Below are 19,865 nucleotides of genomic sequence, written 5' to 3'. Positions count from 1 at the left end.
ATAACATCGCTTACATACATAAACATAAACTTAAACATAATTACATTACAGACTCGATTACAAACGCTAGACTATGAACTACTGACATTTATGTACCAACAAAGCCTACTTCAAGCCTAGCAGATATTTCCCTCAAATAACAAAATAAAAAAACAATATAAGAAAACTATATATAAAAAACTCTTAACAAATATTGAATTGAATTGAATTGAATTGTAGTGACATTATATCTAATATTTCAACATATGGATTAAGTTCAAAGGTGATCTTAATACAAGAACTGCGATATTCTAGGGTATATTAATAAAAAGTTCAGGATTGCTTTTAGATAATTAATGCAAATTAAGTTATAGGATGATTGTACTTCTATTTTTTTATCTTTTTTTATTGTATGTACATATAGGCTTACTTTTATATGCATATTGTTTTTTAGTTTCAACTTTAGCTCAAATATGTCTAATTACCTATAATATGTCTTTAACCAATTTATCTCATACTATAATTTGATCTTTTCCTTATAACTTGATGTGTGGGGTGAAAAAACGTGCTTCAAGTTTTATATATCGTGTGTTTTACTTGTTTATACGTATCAAACACGAGTACTTTGATTGGTTTTATGACTGTAGGTGATCGGAACTTAAAGAAACTAATTTGGAGCATTTAGGATGGAGTGGAAATGAAAGTAATAATATATGATATGTTAGAGAGTTGAAATACAAAGACGTGGCCGCAAACAAAGAGAAAAACAAAGTTGGAATGAAGATTTCATGAAGAAAATGAAGTTGTGGTACTGTAGCCACTGTAGGCTACTGTAACACCCCGACCAAAGGCGGATTATACATCGGGGCGCCACATATTGCTCCATTACTCGCGACACTATTGGTGTCAATATTTATTAATACACATTTTATCGCGCACGCACAGCGGGGAAAATATAGAACATAAATCAAACATAAATCAATATATTTTAAATTATAACATTCAAACAACATTAACTTGTCTTGATACATTTTAATCTAGGTCCAAAAGTAAAAACGTCCTATGTGTCCACAAGCTCCAAAACAGCTACTGCAAACCTGAACATGTGTTAAAATAAACGTCAAACACTTGCGTGTTGGTGAGAAATCAAGTTTAATACAATACATAGATAACAATAAATCTGCGCGCAACATGTGTATGTCTGGTTTTCAACAAGGGTGTAATCTGATCGGGACCAACTCTAAGAGACAAGACTGCCAGTGCTCACAATTGAGCTCACAAACAAGACTAACTGTGCATGTGTAAACAAAAGAGAAAATCATAAACGAATGTTCTCCCGTGTTCATCTAATGGTACCATGCAAACTGCGGAATAGACCGTCCATACGGTTAATGATCCACACATACAGATAAACAGCCAAGTCTACGTCCTCAACACATGGGATACTGCGCGACTAAAGTTCATAAACAGTTTAAGACTCAAGTTTTGTATGAACACATGAACATCCCAAAGCATTTAAAATAAAAAGGGATTAGATACGAGATAACTCACTTGATAAACGATGCGGTGAAAGATATGCAAGAATCAACTCTTAAACAAGCAAAGTTAACCTATAATTAAGATTATTGTTTTAACGATCTGTTTTAAGTCTTGATAATAAGTTAGCATAATTAATAAGTAAATTATTATATAATATATATATATTACCGGAAAAGCAGGGCAGAACAGGGAGGAAGACGGAGGCAGGAGAGGAAGACGGCAGAGAGAGCAAGAAGCAAGAGAACAGGAGAGATTAAGTGTTTGTGTGATGTGCTATGAAAATATTATTATTATATATAGGAAAACCCTAGGAGACACAAACCCTAGAAAAAGGGGAAAAGATCTCAAAAAGTAAAAGAAAAGATATCAACGGTAAAAAGTTCTGAAAAGTAAAGATATCAAAAGATATGGCAGCTGCAGGGGGCAAGATAAAGCTGACAGGGAACAGTAAAAAGCATGGGCGGATCAGATAAAGGTACTGGTCAAGCATGGCAAAAGCAGATCTCAAAAGATTATGTCAGTCACTTTATCTGTCAACCAATGGGGTTGGTGCGCATGCTGCGCCGAAAGTAACTATTCAGACATTAGATGGGTTAGGTCAACGGCTCAAAAGATAAGACAACACAAAAGCAAACGGCTAGATTTAAACAGAAGATACAAGGGTTAAGCGCGGGAAGGCTGAGTGCGCGAGCGCGAAGGCTGGCACAACAACCCTTAGCGCACTGCGGGAAGAATCGCATCCTTAGCGTGCTGCGTGAACTAGAATTCTAAGCGCATCGCGGGAAGAACATACATTCTTAGCGCATTGCGGGAAGAACATGCATTCTTAGCGCGCTGCGAGAAGAGTTCTCTTCACGCATCGCAGGAACAAGATGTCTTCACGCAGGCTTCCATGTAAGGAGTCTGGCGCGTGGAGCTGCAGACATCCTTAGGCGGGAAGAACCAAAGGACAAGCAAAGAGTTAGAAGAAAAAGAGGGAATCAAGGCGTAAGGGCGGGACAGCGACAAGAGGGAAAAGAAGGCGGAAAGAGAGAAGGAGAGGGACGGGACGGCGGAAAGAAAGAGAGAGAAAGAGGCGGGAAGGAAAATATATTATTATTATTATTATTAAAAGTAAAATATAAGTATAAATATTAAATCATAAAAGAAAGGGATCGGGTCAGAGAAACGGGTACCTGGGTCGGGTCGGATCGGGTCAGATGTCACAGTCTCCCCTACTTTAAGAAATTTCGTCCCGAAATTTATCTCGAAGTAGGCTGCGCAGAGAACAGGTGCGGGTACTTGATCTTCATTTGATCTTCCCTTTCCCATGTAAACTCGGCTCCGCGCTTGGACTCCCAGCGAACTTTCACGATAGGGATACGACTGCGCTTGGTTTGCTTAACCTCGCGATCCATAATCTCAACAGGCTTCTCAACGAAATGCATAGATTCATCAACTTGAACTTCATCGAGTGAAATGTGAAGGTTCTCGTCAGCTAAACACTTCTTGAGATTGGATACATGGAACGTTGGATGCACATTACTGAGCGCGGGCGGCAGGTCAAGTCTGTAGGCAACTTTTCCCACACGCGCGAGAATCTTGAATGGACCAACATAACGAGGAGCAAGCTTACCCTTCTTCCCAAAGCGGACAACACCTTTCCAAGGCGACACTTTGAGGAGAACAAGATCACCAACTTGAAATTCGAGAGGCTTTCGCCTACGATCTGCGTAACTCTTCTGTCGGCTTCTGGCAGTCAGCAAATGATCACGGATCTTGGCGATTTTATCGGTTGTCTCTTGAACAAGTTCGGGTCCTGTGATTTGAGTTTCACCCACTTCGCTCCAACAAATCGGGGAGCGGCACTTACGACCGTAAAGTGCTTCAAATGGGGCCATACCGATGCTGGAATGATAGCTGTTATTATAAGAGAACTCGATCAAAGGCAGATGTGAATCCCAATTACCTCCAAAATCAAGAACACAAGATCGGAGCATATCCTCAAGAGTCTGAATAGTTCGCTCAGACTGACCGTCAGTCTGAGGATGATATGCCGTACTCATGTCCAAGCGAGTTCCTAGCGCAGATTGGAGAGATTTCCAAAAGCGAGATATAAAACGGCCATCGCGATCAGATATGATGCTCAAAGGAGTACCATGGCGGCAGACAATTTCCTTGACATAAAGCTGCGCGAGTTGCTCAACACGGTAGTTTTCACGAATGGGCAGAAAGTGAGCAGACTTAGTCAATCGATCCACTATTACCCAAATGCTATCATGTTTGCTTGCTGTCAAAGGTAACTTGGTAATAAAGTCCATTGCTACACATTCCCATTTCCACGTAGGAATTTCTGGTTGTTCGAGCAAACCAGATGGGCGTTGGTGTTCAGCTTTCACTTTAGAACAAGTCAGGCATTTAGCTACGAACACAGCAATATCCTTTTTCATACCGGGCCACCAATAAGTTATGCGCAAATCCTTGTACATCTTATCAGCGCCAGGATGAATAGAATACCGAGATTTGTGCGCTTCACTCAGGATATCAGCGCGAAGATTCTCATCAAAGGGAATCCAGATGCGATTAAGATAGCAGAGAATTCCACTCAGATTGGGCACAAAAGGCGCTTCCGCGCCACACGCTAACTCGGCGCGAAGGTTACCATTACTGATGGATGCGCGCTGCGCGTCACGAATACGCGATTCAAGGTTGCTTTGAATCGGCGCGAAGTGAAGCTGCGTGCGCGGCAAAATACAGTTAAGCTGGCAGGGTTTTCGGCTGAGCGCATCGGCTACCACATTAGCCTTACCAGGATGATACCGGATCTCACAATCGTAATCGCTGATGAGTTCGTTCCATCGGCGTTGCCTCATGTTAAGTTCCTTTTGATCAAAGATATGCTGAAGGCTTTTATGGTCAGTGTAAAGGATACACTTAGTACCATAAAGGTAGTGTCTCCAGATCTTCAAGGCAAAAACAACTGCACCAAGCTCGAGGTCGTGAGTTGTATAATTCTTTTCATGAACCTTAAGTTGCCTCGATGCGTAAGCGATAACCTTGCCTCGTTGCATAAGAACACAACCGAGACCTTGGTTGGATGCATCGCAATACACGACAAAATCATCATTACCCTCAGGTAGTGCAAGAACAGGAGCTTCACACAACAAACGCTTGAGCGTCAGAAAGGCTTCTTCTTGCTTCGAGCCCCAAATATATGGTTTACCTTTGTGCGTCAGAGCTGTTAAAGGCAAAGCGATCTTCGAGAAGTTCGAAATAAAGCGCCGGTAATAACCAGCTAAGCCCAGAAAGGAACGGATCTCGGTAGGAGAGGATGGCGTAATCCAGTTCTTGATTGCTTCAATTTTGGATGGGTCGACATGGATACCCATCTTGTTCACAACATGGCCAAGAAACTGTACTTCATCAGACCAGAATTCACACTTGGAAAGCTTAGCATAGAGTTGTTCAGCTCTAAGCTTCTGCAACACCAACCGAAGATGTTGCTCATGCTCGGCCTTGGTCTTAGAATACACCAGAACATCATCGATAAACACGATCACGAATTTATCCAAGAAAGGCCTACACACCCGATTCATTAGATCCATGAAAACGGCGGGTGCGTTGGTTAGACCGAAGGACATGACCAAGAATTCAAAATGGCCATAACGAGTTCGAAAAGCAGTCTTCGGAACATCATCATCGCGGATGCGCAACTGGTGATAGCCAGAGCGGAGATCAATCTTCGAGAAACAAGAGGCACCTTGGAGTTGATCAAAGAGGTCGTCAATACGCGGTAAGGGATACCGGTTTTTAATGGTGAGTTTGTTCAACTCGCGGTAATCAATACACATGCGAAACGATCCATCTTTCTTTTTAACGAACAACACCGGAGCACCCCAGGGCGAAGAGCTAGGGCGAATGAATCCTTTAGCAGTCAACTCTTGAAGTTGGCTGGCCAATTCTTGCATCTCAGCGGGTGCAAGACGATAAGGAGATTTAGCTACGGGGGAAGCACCAGGGACAAGATCAATACGGAACTCGACTTCACGAGCGGGAGGGATACCAGGAAGATCATCAGGAAAAACTTCAGGGAAATCACGCACAACAGGGATATCGCGAAGCTTCTTCTCTTCAGCAGGTTTAACCACATGGGCTAAGAAGGCAACACACTTCTTCCGCATGAGTCTTTGGGCTTCGGCGCAAGACATAAGTTTAAGACCACTGGAGGGTTTCTCGCCGTAGATATGAAGATCACCATTTTCTCGAGGTATGCGTATCAACTTCTTGGCGCAAATAACTTCGGCGCGATTCTTCGAGAGCCAGTCCATACCAATAATAACATCAAAGCTTCCAAGAGGCATAGGGATGAGGTCGATCAGAAAATCGTTTTCGTTAAGATTAAGCGTACAATCTTTAATCACTGAGTTAATTAAAATAATTTCACCATTAGCCAATTCAACTGAAAAATCTTCTTTTAAATCGTTGCGCGGTCGCGCAAGCTTCTGCTCGAAGGCGCGAGAGATAAAGCTTCGATCGGCGCCAGTATCAAAAAGTACAGAAGCATAAAATCCGTTAAGTAAAAATGTACCATTAACTACGTCATTATTCGCTTGCGCTTGGTGCGCGGTTATGTTAAAAGCTCGTCCACGCGTCACTTGGTTCGAAATCTGGTTCACCGGATTCGCTTGCGTAATCTGAACTTGTAGTCTTGGGCACGCGTTCCGGAAATGACTGGGATCACCGCAGTTAAAGCACGATCTGGGTCGTGGGTTTTGGTAGATTGATTGTGGGTTCTGCGGGTAGACTGGTGGTGTTGGCGCAATTGGATTGGCGGGAAGGACTCTACAGTTTTCAGCAGTGTGACCAGTACGGCCACATCGGTTACAAAGTCGACACGGGGTTTGGGTTGGGTGGTGAAATCTACAGGTTGGGCAAAAGGGATGGTTTCCTGTGTAAGGTTTCTTAGTTGGCGGGGCAGGGAGTGCTGGATTGGTTAAGGCATAGTTATGGACTACAGGAGGTGCTGGGTAGGTTGACAGTGGGTTAGGCGCGTAAACTGGGGGTTGGTAAACGGGTTGCTGGACAATGGGCGGGTTGGTAAGCGCATAGGCCTTGCGCCTGCGCTTGAGGTTGTTACGGTTTGAGGGTTCTGGTTTGGTTTCTGGCCCATACAGAATCTTGAATTTCCATGGGGAGACCCCCAAGGAATTTCTCTATGGCTCGGCGTGAAGGGGTAACAAGGTGAGGGACCAGTAAGCTTAGCTCGTGGAAGCGCGTCGCGTACTCGCGCGCTTCACCGCTGTATTGCTTCAAGTTCCAGAATTCTTCCTCCAGGCGCTTAACTTCGTTGGGAGGGCAGAATTCTCGCGTAAGAATTTCCTTGAATTCCTCCCATGTCATGCTAGAAGCAGCCTCTGCGCCACGCGCATGGGCTACTCCATTCCACCATGTAAGCGCTCTGGATTCCAGGACACTGGAAGCATATAGGGTTCGTCTGTCTGAGGGGCATTGGGTGTGAAGGAAAGTGTTTTCTATCTTCTCGAGCCACTGGAGCATCACGGTGGCTCCTTCAAGACCTGTGAACTTTGGAGGGTTACCCGCGTTAAAGGACTTAATGTTATAACTCGAGGTGTTGGTATTGTTTTGGCTCAAAGCTTGGGCTATTGCGGCGGCCATTTCCTGGGAACGTTGCTGTCTACGCATGCGCGAGGCTTCTCTTCTCTGAAATCGGCGAGATAGCGGAGGCATTCTATAAAAGTTTTAATTTTAGTTAATATCTTGGTTTTAGCGCAAAGTTTTAATCTTATAAAGCTTGGTTTCGCAGGGTTAGATACTATCAAAAGTTAAAGTAGAATAAATGATCCTAAATGCAGACTTAATAAAGGTAACAAATTCGAATCAAGAATCGACAATTCATGTATCACCATGACTTTCCGAATTCCCAATTTAAAATATACGAGCAAACGAGTATTGGAGATTGACGATTCATGTATCACCATGACTTTTCAATCCTCAATATAAAACATACAAGAAAATGAGTATTGGAGGTTGACAATTCATGTATCACCATGACTTTTCAAGTCTCCAACCTCAGAACATAATCGTAAATGGAAATTGAAAATCAACTATTCATGTATCACCATGACTTTTCGGATTTTCAAATCCCACAAACGAATATGTAAGTAAAATCAATAAAAATCGAAATTCAACCAAAATCGAAATATCGCGAAATAGAACATAAAATCATATACTGCGCAAGTGCGAGCATATTCATAAATAACGAGTAATTAACAATAAGCGCGCAAACATGAGATTTCTCTCATGCGCGAGAAGGGACTCTTAGGTATTCTAGGCCGTTACGTCTAACCACCTATCCTAAAGTCAACGAGCTCTGATACCAATCTGTAACACCCCGACCAAAGGCGGATTATACATCGGGGCGCCACATATTGCTCCATTACTCGCGACACTATTGGTGTCAATATTTATTAATACACATTTTATCGCGCACGCGCAGCGGGGAAAATATAGAACATAAATCAAACATAAATCAATATATTTTAAATTATAACATTCAAACAACATTAACTTGTCTTGATACATTTTAATCTAGGTCCAAAAGTAAAAACGTCCTATGTGTCCACAAGCTCCAAAACAGCTACTGCAAACCTGAACATGTGTTAAAATAAACGTCAAACACTTGCGTGTTGGTGAGAAATCAAGTTTAATACAATACATAGATAACAATAAATCTGCGCGCAACATGTGTATGTCTGGTTTTCAACAAGGGTGTAATCTGATCGGGACCAACTCTAAGAGACAAGACTGCCAGTGCTCACAATTGAGCTCACAAACAAGACTAACTGTGCATGTGTAAACAAAAGAGAAAATCATAAACGAATGTTCTCCCGTGTTCATCTAATGGTACCATGAAAACTGCGGAATAGACCGTCCATACGGTTAATGATCCACACATACAGATAAACAGCCAAGTCTACGTCATCAACACATGGGATACTGCGCGACTAAAGTTCATAAACAGTTTAAGACTCAAGTTTTGTATGAACACATGAACATCCCAAAGCATTTAAAATAAAAAGGGATTAGATACGAGATAACTCACTTGATAAACGATGCGGTGAAAGATATGCAAGAATCAACTCTTAAACAAGCAAAGTTAACCTATAATTAAGATTATTGTTTTAACGATCTGTTTTAAGTCTTGATAATAAGTTAGCATAATTAATAAGTAAATTATTATATAATATATATATATTACCGGAAAAGCAGGGCAGAACAGGGAGGAAGACGGAGGCAGGAGAGGAAGACGGCAGAGAGAGCAAGGAGCAAGAGAACAGGAGAGATTAAGTGTTTGTGTGATGTGCTATGAAAATATTATTATTATATATAGGAAAACCCTAGGAGACACAAACCCTAGAAAAAGGGGAAAAGATCTCAAAAAGTAAAAGAAAAGATATCAACGGTAAAAAGTTCTGAAAAGTAAAGATATCAAAAGATATGGCAGCTGCAGGGGGCAAGATAAAGCTGACAGGGAACAGTAAAAAGCATGGGCGGATCAGATAAAGGTACTGGTCAAGCATGGCAAAAGCAGATCTCAAAAGATTATGTCAGTCACTTTATCTGTCAACCAATGGGGTTGGTGCGCATGCTGCGCCGAAAGTAACTATTCAGACATTAGATGGGTTAGGTCAACGGCTCAAAACATAAGACAACACAAAAGCAAACGGCTAGATTTAAACAGAAGATACAAGGGTTAAGCGCGGGAAGGCTGAGTGCGCGAGCGCGAAGGCTGGCACAACAACCCTTAGCGCACTGCGGGAAGAATCGCATCCTTAGCGTGCTGCGTGAACTAGAATTCTAAGCGCATCGCGGGAAGAACATACATTCTTAGCGCATTGCGGGAAGAACATGCATTCTTAGCGCGCTGCGAGAAGAGTTCTCTTCACGCATCGCAGGAACAAGATGTCTTCACGCAGGCTTCCATGTAAGGAGTCTGGCGCGTGGAGCTGCAGACATCCTTAGGCGGGAAGAACCAAAGGACAAGCAAAGAGTTAGAAGAAAAAGAGGGAATCAAGGCGTAAGGGCGGGACAGCGACAAGAGGGAAAAGAAGGCGGAAAGAGAGAAGGAGAGGGACGGGACGGCGGAAAGAAAGAGAGAGAAAGAGGCGGGAAGGAAAATATATTATTATTATTATTATTATTAAAAGTAAAATATAAGTATAAATATTAAATCATAAAAGAAAGGGATCGGGTCAGAGAAACGGGTACCTGGGTCGGGTCGGATCGGGTCAGATGTCACAGCTACGGTGGAGCTGTCACCGTAAGGTAGAGGAACACAGCCGTAGCCTACGGCCCCATCGTAGGCTACGGTGGCTGACCGTAGGTTACAGTCAGCCTTGACGGCAAAATCGTTTTTATTGGTTTTTCTTCCATATTTAAGCGGGGTTAAACCCTAAATCGATTATCATTCATACCATAGCCACCAAGGACGATTTCGGAGAAATTATTCATCATATTAACACCTCTCAATAACCAAATCATCCATGGTTTCCTCCTTCCAATCCATACTCGAGTCAATCGTAATGTTGAGGCTAGGCTATATCATTTGTGGCTGCTTTAGGTGTTGGGTTTGCATATAAACTAAGTATTTATGATTGTTCTAATATTGGGATTTAATTTTGATTAATTTTTTGGTCGATTAAATCTCTATGTTTGTTTGAATTGGTTAAAAGTTGTGTTTATGAGATTTACATTTATCATCAATTATTTGGTTTGTATTTATCAACAATTAGGATTAAGTGCTTATCTTCAGTGAACCGTTTACCATTAATCATTGATAGATGCTAGGTTTTATATAACAAACTGATAAGTAGGTAGACCACATTCGGTTGTGTCAATTCATCGGATTAGGTTATGTGAATTATCATAACCAAACTAATGTGTCTAGTAATTACTTACCTATTACAGCGAGCAAATCATGTCTATGTAATTCCCCAATTGGTATAAGTTTTGTTTTGTTAGTTCATTGCATTACCTGAACCTGAAGTGTCACGAATGATTTATCCTTGCCTCTGCATCACGATTGACTCGAGTATGGTCAGGTATAAATCATGAGGGTGACTTCTACCATTATGATGAATACCTTCAACCGACATACGAAGAAGTCTCTCACTATTATAATCAAGTTAAGTACAATCAGAGTAATTTAGAGGGCTTCAACACAAGGTATTAAAATAACAACCAACAAAGTCAAGGTGACTCTAAAGATTCTGAGGTGTTGACACTGCTGAAGGACCTCATTCGGAGGATGGAAGTTCACGAAAAGGCTAATGATACTCAAGATGAATTGATAAGCCAACTAATTGATGATTTGCCCAAATTAAACGAGACAGTCAAATGGCAGCCGATGATAAAGAAGATGGCCTAGAAGAATAGGCTCCTTGTCTTTCAGAGAATGAATTTGAGTGAGAGGTTGTTGAGAATAATACCACACCAACTCTGTTAGTTACTGATGAGCCAATGAATGTTGTGGTTATGATTACTGATGAGGATGTGGAGGGACTGTTTGAAGTATATAATTGAAAGTGTAGACCCAACTGAAGATAAAACACCTTTCGAGAAATTGGAGACAGAAACAGTTCCAGGTTATCGTGACCATCCCCCATTAGATATTACAAAAATTCACAAAGTTGGGGATGATGGTTTAAAATCGAGGAAGAAAAAGGTAACGGCGAAGGATGTTGGGCAAACAGTAAAAACTTGGCTCATATTGGTTGTACTGGCGTGTTAACCACGAGGAACAAAGTGTGGGCACAACACCTCGACTACCGAGCATACACAGGAAACTCGGTAGGTAAATGTTCCATTCGACCACCATAACCATCAAATCAGGTAACGGTCTAGCTGAAGACCTTATAAAAAACTTAGCGCTGATCGGGAAGCAACCTAGGTTTTGGTTTATGTGTACATTTTACTTTTTTATCTTTGTATATTACTAATTTTTTATTTCAACCGTATCATTGTAGCAAAAGGTAAGTGTGGGAATGCCACACTGAAAATCTAAGAGTTCGTGGTGTTTAGTGAAGAAGCTATCATTGCTTGCCTTGCTAGGTCTGTTTGGCTTGCTAGATTTGCTTGACTTGCCAGGTTTGTTTGGCTTGCTAGGGTTTCTTGGCTTGCTACGTTTGTTTGGCTTGCTAGGTTTGTTTGGCTTGCTAGGTGTGTTTGGCTTGCTAGATCTGCTTGGCTTGCTAGATCTGCTTGGCTTGCTAGGTTTCTTTGGCTTGCTTGTAAGGGGTGGCTAAACTCTCAATATTTTTATGTGGCTCGTGCTATGAGACGGGTGAACCTTTAACCGTTCATGACGCTTGACTACCTAACTTTTTTTCTTTTTTCATAATGGTCCCCCGACCCATGAACCACTTTGAGTGCCTTAATGATTTGCTACAGTTAATCTAGATACGTGTATATTTTGTTGAAATTAAAAGTTTATGGGTGTAGTTTTCTATAAACCCTCACGAGACCTTACTCGTCCACTCGGGCTACCGGGGGTTTAAAGGGCTTGTTGCATATACTAAATGCAACCGTGATTTCAACAAAAGTGAGTTAGGTCTTTTAACATGTTTACTCATTTAACAAATTTAATTATGAAATTTACTTAACTTGGTGTGGTAATTAAAAATGACAGTTTTGCAAACCGTTTAAAAGACCTTATCTACTAATTTTGTGATATCCCACATCGGTTAGGGAAGAGAACTAAGCCTTCTTTATAAGAAGGTGGACGTCTTCCCCATCATAACGCGTTTTGGACGTTTAATGGTAGTGGATGAGAAGAGAACTCCACAGTTAAGCGTGCTCCGGTGGAAGTAGTATTAGGGTGGGTGACCTCCTGGGAAGTCTTCACCTAGGTAACCAAAAGCAAATCCGTGAGGCGATGGTGGTACGTCCCGGCCAAAGCGGATAATATTATGGTGCGGTGGTAGCTGAGCTGTTACAAATTTTGAGAAGCGTGCTTCTACATTTTTGAGAGTTTGCAGATAGAGTTTAGTGGTTTGAGGAGATGTATTTGTCTAGGCCAGCACGAGTTACCTATATCTGGTGATAAATTTTTCATAATTTTCTTTGTTTTGCTAGTTAATAAGTTAAGAGTGTAATTGTAGAGTTTTGTTATGACCATCACATTGTAAAGTGTTAATTGTTGTTATTAACGTTAAGTTAGAGGTCTTTGGTCATGGTCAGTTTCTAAGCTTCTCGAAAGCTTTCTCATCAAATGTATTTTAAAAAGGGAAATTAAAAAGGATCATTTAAATGTGGATAACGAGTCAAGGGGAGAGGTACACATATTTCATATCGGTAGCCTATTTCCTCCTGTGCGCGTGTAAGTTAGCCCTATATATATATATACACATGTCATATGAGTGATTGAGAGTGTAACCAGTATGTTCATGATATCTAGAACTTGTTTGCCATATGCATGCCGAGATCTTAATATCATCACATGTTTGGAGAATTAGAACTGTAAAAACCCACATATATTGGCCTTTACATAAATAATACTCCCTAACCTACATTATCTCCTAAGAGCCAAGTTTGTGCCTTTTCCCTTTCGTTTCCTTAACCCTACATTACAAGTCGTGTTAGCCTTAGCCTTAACCTTTTATTTTAACCCTGTGTGATGAAACTCGGTATATTAGAGTGGTATATAATCAGCTTGTGGAGCATAGTACACAATGCACGTATGTCTCGAGTCAGTTGTTTGAATATATTAATGTTTGTTAAAAAAAAAGTGAAAAATCAGAAAAACTCAAAAAGAGTCAATGTTTAAAGTTAATATTGGTTGTAAATAACAGTTTATTAGTTGATTGCTTGTTTAGTTTGAATAAATTGGGTTTCATCCACCATAAATCACTAAATAATTCATATTCCATACCCAAGCCTAAGCCACAGCAAAACCCTTAGTCTTAATCTTTATGCAACCGGTGGTTAATGGGTGGAGATATGACTGGCTTGCAAGGTTATTACTCTGGTTTCATTCTTGGTATAGAGGACAGAGAGATGCTAGCACACTTTTTGCTGGTCCAGATATTAAACCGAGATGAGAGATATATATTTGTGAGGGGTGTGATCATGTGTGCCTTAACCAGAAGCAAAGTACACTTGTTTGGGAAGTTCCATTGTTTTTAAATGCATTATTAAATTGTTTGGTGGGTTATCAATCTTGAAAGTGTCAGTCTTGAAAATTATGTATGACTTTATACCATATGAGTATTAATGATGATAATTGATGAATCATCGATTGAGGGGTATGCGTTACATAAGAGTTTGCTTGAGAGCAAGCAAATGGTAAATGTGGTGATATGATGGTCGGGTATAAATCATGTGTATATATGTGTTATTTTATGTATTTTAATTGTTTATGTATGGCAAACACGATTACTTTGAGTTTTTTAATGATTACAGGTGTTCGTAGCTTAAACGGGCTAATTCAGAGCCATCCAGATGAAGATTAAGCGAGTCTCTAGAAGACGGAAGCATAGTGAAGCATATATGGATGGCTAAGAAGGATTCAAGAAAGCTGTGGATGGGAAACCCGAAGCCGAAGTGAAAACTGAACAAGATAGGTTAACAAGAAAGTGCGTTTAAGTAAAATGGGCGTATCTCGGGCTAGAAAATGAGTTACTTTGAGTTCTTTTATGATTACAGGTGTTTGCGAGACAAAAAAACGGGGGGGGGGGGGTCGCGAAGGGTCTAAAAAACGAAAAAAAAAACTGGTTGAGAAAATAATCAGGTTTTAGCCTCCATTAGAGAGATGCTTCATACCCTAGCCACTTTGGATGATTTTGGGGCTTTGATTCATCATCTTAAAACCTTCTAATCACCAATTCTTCCATGATTTCATCCTTCTAATCCATGCTCGAGTTAATCATGATGCAGAGGCAAGGCTAAATCCCTCATGATCACTTCAGGTGTAGGGTTTTGTGTAAACTTGTTATGATCGAATTCTATGTTCTTAATTGTTTCAAAGCTTGATTGATTGTCTTATTTTATCTTGTTTTGCTTTATTGATTGATTGTTTAAACAGTTTGTGTTTTGTTTATCAATCGGTTGTGTTCATCCACATTTAGGATTATATTCTTATGTCATTGTCCGATAACCGTTAGTCATTGCTTAATAATTGGTTTTCATAATATAAAACTGGTAATTTGGTAGATCGCGTTCAGTTGTGTCAGCAGTTCGGATAGGGTTACGTTTGTCATCACAACCAAACTTCTAGGTCTAGTGATTACTGCCAATCAACTTAAAAGAATCCTTGACTAATTTGTTATCATATTACCTGAACCTGAAGTGAATCACTCGTTTCTTAAATTGTTTACAAACCATAAAAGTAATCGTTTCATATTCAAAGCAATCGTGTCATATTCAAAACATCTTTTTAACCGCTTGACATTGTCTGCCCGCTTAGTTAATTAGTTTAAATCCGTTAGTCAAACTTGCATTTGAGACGACCTTACTTACCCGTACTAGTTATAGGTATTTAAGTTTTATAAACACTAGTTTTTTATTAGAGCACGACATCTATTCATAACTTTCATTCATTAACATAAAAATAAATAAAAACAAATTGTAGGATCATAAAGAGCTAAAGGCTACTAAAAATCAGTAATAATGAAGATCGGATCGAGCAAAAAATATGAGTTTTGATGTTGACAAGGACACTCCCAGTGACGCTAGGAGTGTCGCCCAAAGAAATTGCAACACTAATTTCTAGTGTCACTTAAAACTAATGAAGATATATAATTTTAGTAGTGATAGTCGAAGAGTCACCCCGAAAAATTGTGACACTTCGAAGTGTCATAGCTAGCTAGCCGGCCAGCGACACTTGCTCTGCCGATATATAATGCCCAATTTTGCGCATTTTGGGGAGCTCTTTAATCTGATTGTGTTAGGAATTGTGTTGGATTGATTCTCGTTTGTAATGAGGACTAAATCGATTGTATCTTTTGTTTTAAATATATCTTAATCTGATCGTGTTTGTTGATTGAATCTTGTGTGCCTTTTCACTTTTCTTCAGCATACTCTCACTTTTCGATCTTATTGATCACACTAATTGATATTACAATGATTCAAATAAACGCACCTACACAAATTCAATACACGACCGCCTTCTATTTTTTCTCGATATTCCGGTATAAATTTTGTTAAAAACAAAGTTGTTGAACCGTAATACCAACCGGACATTCATTGATATGGATATTAACTGCATTTTGATGTAATTTTATTCAAAACTGAATTATCGCACCACACAAAAAATTCTCACTAGTTATTCAACAAAATTGAGTTGATGAAAATTATATCTTTTAGAGTGACATTGGCATAATATATTTCCGACTTGGTACCAAAAAGAATCAACATTTTTAAAAACATTTCCGACTGACTTTTTGTGCACGAGCCAACAAAAATGATAATTATGCTACCGGAATTTCTTTTGCAAACAAAATTGAAATTTAAGATTATCATTCATTGCCTCATTGATTGATCAAAGTGTAAGCATAAATTATATTATCTACCAATAGCTTATAAGAGTTGCGTTTTTTCTAAATTATACTTGAAGAAAATACAAAGCATCAAAAAATTTAAAAAAAAATGCCCATGGATCTTCTATATCCTCAATGAACCCCTTTAATGTTTAAAAACCCTTAATACATTTTGAAAACACAAACTAAGAGAAGATACAATCCTTTTTAACAATATCATCAACTACAACTGTCAACTGCGAACAGAACTTCTCTTTCAACCAACACGAACATCTCCCGAACCTGATCACCAAACTTTACAACAATGTTTCGAGCTATTCGTTTCTCAAAGTTACAACTTTTGAGCCACACAACCCTGATGAAAACATCACACATGCAGCGCCCTGGTCTACTATCAGCCATTTCATACTTGACCCGAACCTGCATTTTCCAATTGAACATAAGACCATCTTAACCATATACAGAAACTATAAAGCCACTACAGCAGATATCGCCCATTTGCAACCGTCACAAAAACAAACGTATGTTGTTACTATTTTCATAGAGACTAGAGAAAATTAAATTTCGTTGATAAAAATAGTTGACATTTAGTGAGACTCACATAAAAATGATCACCAAATGGCACGTCATGGAGAGACATAGTCTCGTTCACGGTCCACCCTTTCCTGTCAATGATTGGTAACTTCTGCTGCGTGCACGTGACATCACCGCCAAAACTCGACTCCCCTTTGTTAAACTTCCAACATAACCGTCTTTCAAGCGTATCAGAACGACCTGTAACAGGTTCCCAGTCGGTTGTGCTATAATTCAAACGGCACAATTTTCCCATAACTTTGTGCTCAAAGTCTCCTCCTTTAAATATTTCCATAATTGACTCCACCTGTAAGCCAAGTCAAGTCAAAGTCAACGCCGGCATGCTTGCAAATGTTTTTCAAGTACTCACATTGAACGGAAGCTCTTCCAAATAGATCTTGGACATTTTTGCATCTTCAACGACCGTATGGGAAGTAACGTCTTCACATAAACACTTCTCATCATTTTCTAGTTGGTCCTGAAGTGTGATGGTTTTATCCTCAACGTGGTCGATTCTCTGATCTGGGCTTGATGATCTTGTTCTCCATAACGCCATAATTGTCCTAATATTCACAAAAGATAATTAAATATTATTATTAAAAAATAAATAAATGCAAAAGTCGTTTCAGTTATATTTACCGTCTAGCCGAACTAAATGACAGGAACGAATGAAAGTAAAAACACAGTCGGCCCTCTTCGTCTTGAGACTTGGCACCATGCCTTGCGTCTACACCTCGACCTTTAAGTAAGACCATCACAAGTATCGGGCTCCCAACTGATGCAAGTGTTGGGGGAAGGATGTGAATGTCTTCAACGTCTTCCCACAAGAATGAAAATTTTGTTTTGTGTCCAAATAAGTTCGCGTAAAACCCGACAATTCTTGAAGATACATACAATCGGCCCTATATGTAAGAGAACATAAACCAATAATATGTTATGATAAAAGACGACTTATATTGGGGTGTTTTCATAATGTACCAACTGAGTGTACCCGAAGTGGCAATTTTCTTTTGAGAGAACACGAGAAATCACTGACGAGAAATTCCTCAGGTGGCAAGCTAAACAGCTTCTGAAATGTCGAGTTCCTATGAGGCGATCTCACATTAAGCTGTCAAGTAATTAATATAATCAGATCTACACATTTTAGATGGAAAATGGGCGGGTCAGAAGGTTTTGGTATCAGATTATTTGATCTACACATTTTAGGTGGAAAATGGCCGGATCAGAAGGTTTTGATATCAGATTAAAACTGATAACCTTTTTTTGGTATGGTTCAGGTCAACCCGAAAGCCAAAACACCTTATGTCAAAATTTATAGACTTCTAGCTTGAATATGATCAAGAAAACTATAATATTTTAATGTCATTACCACATTTATCAAACTCAGAAATATGCTAAACACAGAGACATGTATTGTTTTGAATTTATCTTGAATTTATCGTACCTTTTTCCCAGCTTCTTTCTCAACTTTTGTTAAGTATTCTTTGATTGTTTCGACTCCATTGTTATTATCCAAGAAAATTCTCAAATGCAACTTTGACTGTAACGACTGTGCAAGTCTTCCTTCGAGCGGGACCCACATGTCCGCTAGTTCCTCATACGTGTGTCTCAAGAATCTAATCTCCGAGTGCCCAAGTGAAGCTGCTTGACCAAACGGACCATCAAAGTCGAAAACCTCAACATCTAATAGGGATGGGGGTTCTTCTGCAGCATCAAACTCAAGAATCTCTACAAGATTTACCAAATGACCGATATCAAGTTACATTAATGATAAAAGAAGAAGCATATTAAAATCAAAGAAAAACGTAAAATGAATAGTGTCACCGTTCCACTGAGGATCGAGTGATTGAAGCTTGACAGAACTTGTTCTCCTCTTTCCATTGCATGTCAACACTACATATGGATCTGAGAAACCCGAAGAATCCAGTGGGGCTAAATTGGTTCCCTCGATTATTGCAACAGTAAGCACCCACCCATCACCTTGAGCTTTGACACCATGATCATTTCCTGCCAAATCATGCAATTCTTTCTGTCATGCGTTTTAATCATGAAAGTATATGCATCATGTGCTTACTTGTCTATGTGCATATACAACGTATATGCATGTGTTTGGGTATATATCGTTCTAATAATGCAAGTCTATGTATGTACTTACGTGTCTATGTGCTTATACACATGAATGTATATGCATGTGTTTGGGTATAGATCATTCTAATCATGAAATTCTATGTATGTACGTGTCTATGTGCTTATACACATGAATGCCTATGAATGTGTTTTAGTATAGATCGTTTTAATCATGCAATTCTATGTATGTACTTGTGTGTGTATGTGCGTATGCTGATATACACATGAATGTATATACATGTGTTTGGGTATGGATCGTTTTAATTCGAACATGCGTTTTGTTAGTGATAAGTTTCAAAACATAAATCCAAATAGTCTGGCGAAGTGTACCTCTACGCAACCTAGCTTGGATAAAATGTGAAGCCATGATATAAACGCATTGCAAGTTGAATAAGATTATCCCACATGTGACAAATTCACCAAAACTATCCGGCAATTCAAGACCATTAAACTCTAAACCTTGAATTCGATTTGGCCCACACAATAAGATATGCACAAAAGCATAAATAACCATAAAAACAGTTGAAACCACAGTGAAGTTACAGAAATACCCCACCGCTAAATCCCAATCTGATTCGTGCTCATTTTGCAATGTTGCCAATGTTTGACTTTTGTCCGATACGGTCAAATGGTTGGCTGATTTGAATGATTGACTAAGCAATTCCGAAAACTGGTCAACTCTCCTTCATTCCTTGCTTAGCTCCGTGTTCAATCATACTCTTCATCATTGTACTTTGCTGAAAATCAATTCCCCAAGAAACTACAATCCGTGAAGTTTCATCTTCTCCTATTTCGGGCCCATGCATTATCTTGTACAATAACTTAACTCGGAAGGTACTCCCGTAAGGAACATCAGGCGTGTCCACTCTTACAAAAACTGCAAATTCTTTCCCGTTTGCTTTAATATAAGTTTGGTCTTCGGTAACTTTAGAAGCTTTGACCAATTTTGTTGCACCTTTTGTATAAGTGACGGTACGAGTCAAAGATGACACTTGACCGGATTCCCATGTCCACGGGCTCTCGTGAACGTCCGTTGTACCTTGAATTGCTGCCAACTCTTTCATAAACTGTGAATCCGGTGCAAACAATAAATGATTGAGATCTTTAGGAGGG

At 39.7% G+C, this 19,865-nt stretch overlaps 1 pseudogene across 1 annotated transcript; it reads right to left on the bottom strand.

The window, feature by feature from the left end:
* Positions 1 to 16,271: 16,271 nt before the first annotated feature.
* Positions 16,272 to 19,861, bottom strand: LOC143553690 (C2 and GRAM domain-containing protein At5g50170-like; annotated as a pseudogene). Its single transcript, XR_013138875.1, has 8 exons — positions 19,083 to 19,861; positions 18,450 to 18,632; positions 18,070 to 18,353; positions 17,617 to 17,733; positions 17,265 to 17,527; positions 16,996 to 17,188; positions 16,654 to 16,932; positions 16,272 to 16,472 (listed from the first exon to the last, which is right to left on the bottom strand). The product of XR_013138875.1 is annotated as a C2 and GRAM domain-containing protein At5g50170-like (transcript).
* Positions 19,862 to 19,865: the final 4 nt, after the last annotated feature.

The sequence above is a fragment of the Bidens hawaiensis genome, unplaced genomic scaffold, assembly GCF_021521415.1.
Source record: "Bidens hawaiensis isolate Kalapana, Puna unplaced genomic scaffold, B.hawaiensis_p1.1 tig00017351_1, whole genome shotgun sequence".
NCBI lineage: Eukaryota > Viridiplantae > Streptophyta > Magnoliopsida > Asterales > Asteraceae > Bidens > Bidens hawaiensis.
The sequence above is the reverse complement of the archived record's forward strand: the minus strand, read 5'-3'. Positions and strand labels throughout refer to the sequence as shown.